We start from the raw sequence: 7,241 nt of genomic DNA on the forward strand, positions 1-7,241 counted from the left end.
ACAGTGTTTTCGTATATGTTCTGTTGTGCCTAGTACACTGTAAATGCTCAATAAATACAGTGATAGGAGGGTGTGAGTCTTGATGATAAGGGTGAGAAATCAAAATCCCAAATACTGTGTGGTGATTTGTTTTATTACGCTCTCAGATTAACTGGGAAATATTAGCCCTTTGGATCAATTGTCCCAAATATTACATTCAAATAAAAGTGCAGTGGAGGCCTTGGGGTCATTCTTTTCAAGGAAAAAGGATCTCATGCATTTGGGACAACATCACAAAGCATCTTCACTCACAGCTCTTTCTTTAAATTGATTTCTCCTGACCCCCAGGCCACGGACATGAAATAACCCATAGCTTATGAGAATTAAGCTAGACTGAGGAGATGGATCTCATTCAAGTAAATTACAAGTAAAACCTAAAGCTTGTCACATTTGCCTATTTATGTGTATCTGTCCTCTACTAAATTAGTTTGATTCGGAAATAATTTGTGATAATAGTTCATTAAAGATAAATAAACAATATGTTGCATGTGTATTCTTACACAATTTAATGTGATACAAAGTCGTCGTCGGCAGCCGTCCGTCTCGAGAGACGATGGTGTAGCTTCTTAAGAGTCTATCTGCACCGCCGAGAATGGCTGTGCAGTCCAACTCGGGAGTGACACGGTATCTGTCTCCTCCCGTGTTGAATCGACATCTTGCGATGACGCTGGAGTGTCCTCTCCAGTGGAGCTGAAGCTACAGAGCCTGGGCAGGGTGATATGGAGGGTCTGCTGTTGCCCATGCATCAGACCCCCCCTCTCTTCGCAGCTGAAGGATCCAAGGGAAAGACGGAGTCAATACAGCTTGGCTTCAGGTGCGCCGCAGGAGTTGCCGGTGTTGACTACAACGTCAAACCGCCTTAGGGACTCCGGCTCCGGATTTTCTGTCGGGGTTTACTCCCTTAGCCTTTCCCCTGAAGAGGTATGCCGCAAGGCAGCGGAGGTTTTTTGGAATCAGAGTTTTCCACTCAAAATATATTATTTTAGCACTCAAAATATATTATTTTATTTTTATTTTTTTTAAGATTTTTATTTTTTTACTTTTTAGAGAGAGGGGAAGGGAGAGAAAAGAGAGGGAAAGAAGCATCAATGTGCAAGAGATACATCAAATGGTTGCCTCTTGCACACCCCCAACTGGGGACCTGGCCTGCAAGCCAGGCATTTGCCCTGACTGGGAATTGAACCAGCGACCTTTTGGTTGGCAGGCCGGCGCTCAATCCACTGAGCCACACCAGTCAGGGCAATAAAATATATAATTTTAAAACATAACTATTATTGAGTTTCATATCTGTGATTACTCAAAGATAAATTAAATTCCTAATTGATACAGTATATAAACCTTGATTACATTTTTAAATATCTAGAAGTTGTCAGGGAAGACTTGCTCTGAAAAATCACCTGGAAACCACTGTGGGATCAGGGAACGAGTTTATTAAGGGGAAAAAGGGAAGGGAGTGGAGGGGAGAGGCAATTCCTGGACCAGCTCGAGGGCCAGTAGAAGCAAGGGAACTGGGGAGCAAGGGAACGGGGAACGGGGACTCCCGGTCCTCCTCGTGGGCCTGTAGGAGTCCCATCTGGTCTTCCGCAGACACCTTTTTTATACTTGTCAAACCACACATTTAGGTGAGGGTGAGTTTGCTTATCAACATATTCAGTAGGTCATTTGCATATCATTGCTTCCCTTCACACCAGGTTAGTTAACATATCCTGCAGGCCTGGGCTAAACCATTAACATACCCTCTGGGAACTGGGAACGGGCTAGGTCCATCAGCATATCCTCTGGGAGCCCTGTCCAGGGCCAGGTTGATTAGCATATATCAGAAGTCCAGGTGTGCATTCTAGCTGCCTCCATGTTCTGGCAGAAGCAAATGGGAAAAGCAAAAGAAAAATAATATACTTATAATATATATCTGTATGCGTGACAGTATTTTTCCTTCAATTGAATATAACGTGTTTAGTGTCATATTTATAATTTTGATAATTAAAGCCATAGAGTTAAATACAGTAAACTGTATAGTCATTTATCATAGTGGATAAAATCAATTAAATGTTGTTTTAAGTTAAAATAAAAAGAGAGAAAAATTCATAAGAAAGAAAGCCCTGAAAAATATAGTAAAAATGATAAGAAATATTGTGCATGATAAAATATACAGATGGTAGAACTCTAAAATTAAAAGAAAAAGAAAGCATGCCCTGGTCAGGTAAGTCAGTTGGTTGGAGCATTGTCCCATACACCAAAAAGCAGCGGGTTCAATTCCCTGTCAGGGCACATACCTGGGTTGTGAGTTTGATCCCTGGTCAGGAGGCAACCGGTCGATGTCTCTCTCTCTCTCTCATTCTCTCTCTCTCTCTCTGTTTCTCTCTCTCTCCCTCCTTTCTCCTCTCTAAAAATCAATAAATATACCCTCAGGTGAGAATAAATATATAAATGGACAAGAAAGTACAATAGATTAAAATTTAGCCATATATACGAAACAGAAATGATATCTTTTTTTAAAGAAAGTAAGAATAAAAATGGCGTAAAAAAAGTGTAAAATACAGAAGCAGTAAAATATCAAATTTATTCAATATAATAAATGTGGCAAAAGTGACAATGTATGTTAAAAGCCTACAATATCCTCATAATAATATTGTTAAAATATTATAGTAGTCATGAAAGTTAATGATTTAAATAAAATTCTGTCAAAATATATTAAAAACCCTGAGATGTTTAGATGATTGATGGATTACTTTTAATTCTTTTTGTTGTTGTTGTTTAAGAGTCTAGATAAGTTTATTGTCATTCAAATATTTTATACAAATAGGTAAATAGCAATCGGGTCAGAGTTTATGAAAAAATTAAAAATGCAGGTTTGTAGACATTGTTCTATTTACAATGGGGAGCAGGCTCTCCCGGGTGTCACGCACAGCAGCTGCACCTGTCTGAGGCTCCTTTGCAGACGCAGCCCTGGGCACACTCGGCATGGCCCACAGGGCAGCAGGAACAGCAGCTCTCCTTTCAGTCTTTGCAGTTGCAGGAGCCGGCGGGATCCGCCAGTGGAGCAAGAGCCTTTGGGGTCCATTTTGAGCAACGGTGAGGTGAGAGGTCCAAAGCAGGAGGATAAGTGGCACTCACGCTGCTGTAAGGCATGGTGTTCTACTTGTAATTCTTCATTGAAACTTTCTGTATGTTCACAGTTTTCTGTCATGAACAGAAAAATAGGCTGAAATGTTAATATTTTCATTTTAGTTAAAATAAATGGAAATAACTAGACACACCAAATTGCAACTAGAAACTTTATAAAATCATACATTCTTTGATAGGTCGAGAGAACAAGAAAAAACAAACTTTTTAAAATAGCGTGACTGTAAATAATGTAATATAAATTATAATGCAGAGTAATGTAATGTCTATGACATATTATTCTCAATAGACAAAGAGATAAAACTTCCCCAAAGTTTTCATAAAATACTATATTAAACATATATTAAACCAGAATAAACACCTCAGTACATTATAAACAATACCTACATGTTTTTTGAGCATGATTTTAAAATGTACTAAGAATGTATAATAAACTTTACATGAGAAAACACTATTTCCCCACACTTGACTGGGTTAAATATTTTGCAAATAATTGAATGAACAACCTTACATATAATTATGTTTTATATTAATTTTTTTCTTTAATTGTAAGTGCATAAACTTAAAGTCATTTATTTTGAAAAAATTAGGATGAAAGTAATAAACTAATTTATCTGTTACAGTTTAAAAAAAAGAAAACATACTCAATGAAATTAGGAAAATTGAAATACAAAAGTTATGATAAAAACAAATTAATTATGGACATCAAAATTGTATAGATATTATAGAATTATACACTGGAAGCTTATATAATTTTAAAAATATTTAATTTTCATTTTTAGAATGAGGGGAGGGAGAAAGAGAGGGAGAGAAACATCAAAGTGGGAAAGAAATTGGTTGCCTTTTGCACAACTTTGCCCACAACCAGGCATGTGCCCTGACCAGGAATCAAACCAGCGACCTTTAGGTTTGCAGGCCTGGGCTCAATCCACTGAACCACATCAGCCAGGGCATGGAAGCTTATATAATTTTTTTATTTTTTAAATTATTTTATTTTATTTTATTTTAGTATATTTTATTGATTATGTTGTTACAATAGTTCCAATCCCCACCCCCACCCCCCGTGCTCCCCTTATATAATTTTTTTAAAGGTCAAATGCAGGTAATCTGACTCCAGAGCTCATGTTATTTTTTTAAAAGACTTAATTAATTAATTAATTAATTAATTTTCAAGTACATTTTATTGATTATGCTGTTACAATTGTCCCAGTTTTTTTCCCTTTGTCCCCCTCCACCCAGTACCCTCTTCTCTCCAAAAATCCTTAGTTCATGTCTGTGGGTTTTGTATATAAGTTCTTTGGCTTCACCCTTTCCTATACTATCATTTACATGCCCCTGTCTATTTTGTTTCTACCAATTATGCTTCTTGATCCCTGCACCATTTTCCCAGTTGTACTTCTTCCCCCTCCCAGCTGATAACCCTCCAAATGATCCCCATACCTATGATTCTGTTCCCTTTTTGGCTCTTTGCTTAGTTTGTTTTTGTTTTTATTTTTTAGTTTCAGTTGTTCGTAGTTGTGAGTTTGTTGCCATTTTAATGTTCATAGTTTTGATCTTCTTTTTCTTAAATAAGTTCTTTTAACATTTCATATAATAATGTCTTGGTGATGATGAATTCCTTTAGCTTTACCTTGTCTGGAAAGTACTTTATCTGCCCTTCTATTCTAAATTATAGCTTTGCTGGATAGGGTAACCTTGATTATAAGTCCTTGCTTTTCATCAATTTGAGTGACTCTTGCCAGTCACTCCTTACCTGAAAAATTTCTTTTGAGAAATCAGGTGGTAGTCTTATGGGAACTCCTTTGTAGGTAACTCTGTTTTTCTCTTGCTGGTTTTAAGATTCTCTCTTTATCTTTAACCTTTGGCATTTTAATTATGATATGTCTTGGTGTGGTCCTCTTTGGGTCCAACTTTTTTGGGACTCTCTGTACTTCCTGGCCTTGTATGTCTATTTCATTCACCAAATTAGGGAAGTTTTCATTCATTATTTTTTCAAATAATTTTTCAATTTCTTGCTCTTTCTCCTCTCCTTCTGGCACCCCTGTGATTCAGTAGTTGGTACATTTAAAGTTGTCCCAGAAGTTCCCAATCTTCTCTCTCTCTTTTTTAAATTCTTATTTCTTCTTTCTGTTCCTGGTGAATGTTTATTTCTTCCTTTTGTTCCAAATCATTGATTTGAACCCCAACTTCCTTCCCTTTACTATTGGTTCCTTGTATATTTTTATTTATCTCACTTTGTATAAACTTCACTTCTTCCTTTATTTTGTGGCCATACTCAATCATTTCTCTGAGCATCCTTATCATCAGTGTTTTGAACTCTGCATCTGATAGGTTGGCTATCTCCATTTCATTTAGTTCTTTTTCTGGGGTTTTGTTCTGTTCTTTCATTTTGGCCATATTTCTTTGCCTCCTCAATTTGGCAGCCTCCCTCTGTTTGTTTTTGTGTATCAGGTAGAGCTGCTTTGACTCCATGACTTGGTAGTATAGCCTAATGAAGTAGGTGTCCTGTAGGGTCCAGTGGCACAGTCTCTCCTATCATCTAAGATGGGTACTTGAGGTGCACCCTTTGTGTGGGCTTAGTACATCCTCTGCTTGTAGTTGAGACTTGGTTGCTGTTGGCAGATCAATGGGAGGGATTTACTTAGGCCAGTCAGCTGCAACAACTGGCTGTGACCACTGACCACCAATCTCCACCCTTTATGGAGGATCAGCTGTTAAGGGGCGGAGCGGTGATTCTCCAACATGGACTGTAGCTATCCACTGGGTGTGTTGGCCCTGGGGTTTCCCAGGTAGTGCAGGCCAAGGTCAGCCCTGACTTGTGTCTTGTCTGGGACCACCGTGTCTGAGTTATAAAGCAATGTGAGATGGTTGCTATTTGTGCTGGGCTTGGACATTCCCAGGCAAAGCCAAGTGTGAATCTATGCTGGCTGCTGGTAGTGCTGGGCCTGGGGCTCACTGAAGCCAACTGTTGCTTGTTTGGTAGGATTTAGGAAATTGAGAAGCGTGAGCAAAGACCAGCCATTTATATGGAAAAGTAGTTTGGATGGGCCTGTAAATTGAGTAGTGCAGGGTCTCTTGGAATCTCCAAGGCAGGACAAACAGTGTTAGCCAGGTTGATGGAGTCTCAGATATAGTACCAGTTTGCCAGCTCTAAGAGGGGAGGGTTTAGAAAAGAAACAATGGCCTCTGCTCATTGATGCCAGACACTTCAGTTTCTCTCTGTGTACCACTGGTGCCTTTCAAGCTGCTACCCTGGTGCTGGAGCTCAGAGGAAGTGAGTCTGGGTTGGTAAGTCCATGTGTGCGTTCTTTAAGAGGAACTGGTTGGGACTCCAGCAGTTTCTTCCACTAACTCAATCCCCACTGGTTTTTGCAGCCAGAGGTTTTGGGGACTCATTCTTTCTGGCACTGGAATACTGGGCTAGGGGGCGTGGTGTGGGGCTGGGACTCCTTGCTCCTGAGATATCCCTCCTGAATTATTACCCACCACATGTGGGTGAGGGACCAGCTCATTCTGCATATGCGTCCCTCCTACCTGTCCCAATGGATGTGGCTTCTTTAATTCCAGTTGTCAGACTTCATTTCAACTTGATTTCTGATGGTTCTGGCTGGTGGTTGTCCTATATTGTAGTTGTAATTTTGATGTGGTTGTGCAAAGAGGTGAGCCATGTCTGCCTACACTGCCACCTTCTATTTATTTTTAGAGAGAGGAGAAGGGAGGGAGAAAGAGAGGGAGGGAGAGAAACATTGATTGGTTGCCTCTCACGTGCCCCAACTGGGAACCTGGCCCACAACCCAGGCATGTGCCCTAACTAGGGATTGAACCAGCTACCTTTAGGTTCACTGGCCAGCGCTCAATACACTGAGCCACACCAGCCAGGGCTGAAATCTTTTATGAGTCAGTTATAATACTTCTTAAGCATACATTTAATACAATCATATATATTTTTTCTGTTTGTTAGCTTATTCTTTATTAATTTTCTCAGACCATATATGTATTTTAGCTTGGCTCCTATTCCATTCTTGCATTCAGGGATTACCTAGTAATTTATATTCTTTATTATTATTTAAAAACTTTTA

General features: G+C 39.2%; 1 pseudogene; it reads right to left on the reverse strand.

Annotated features, from left to right (window-relative positions):
* Nucleotides 1–2,937: 2,937 nt before the first annotated feature.
* On the reverse strand, nucleotides 2,938–3,100 carry LOC150006848 (metallothionein-1 pseudogene; annotated as a pseudogene).
* Nucleotides 3,101–7,241: the final 4,141 nt, after the last annotated feature.

Source organism: Furipterus horrens, unplaced genomic scaffold (genome assembly GCF_987537825.1).
Source record: "Furipterus horrens unplaced genomic scaffold, mFurHor1.1.pri manual_scaffold_6, whole genome shotgun sequence".
NCBI lineage: Eukaryota > Metazoa > Chordata > Mammalia > Chiroptera > Furipteridae > Furipterus > Furipterus horrens.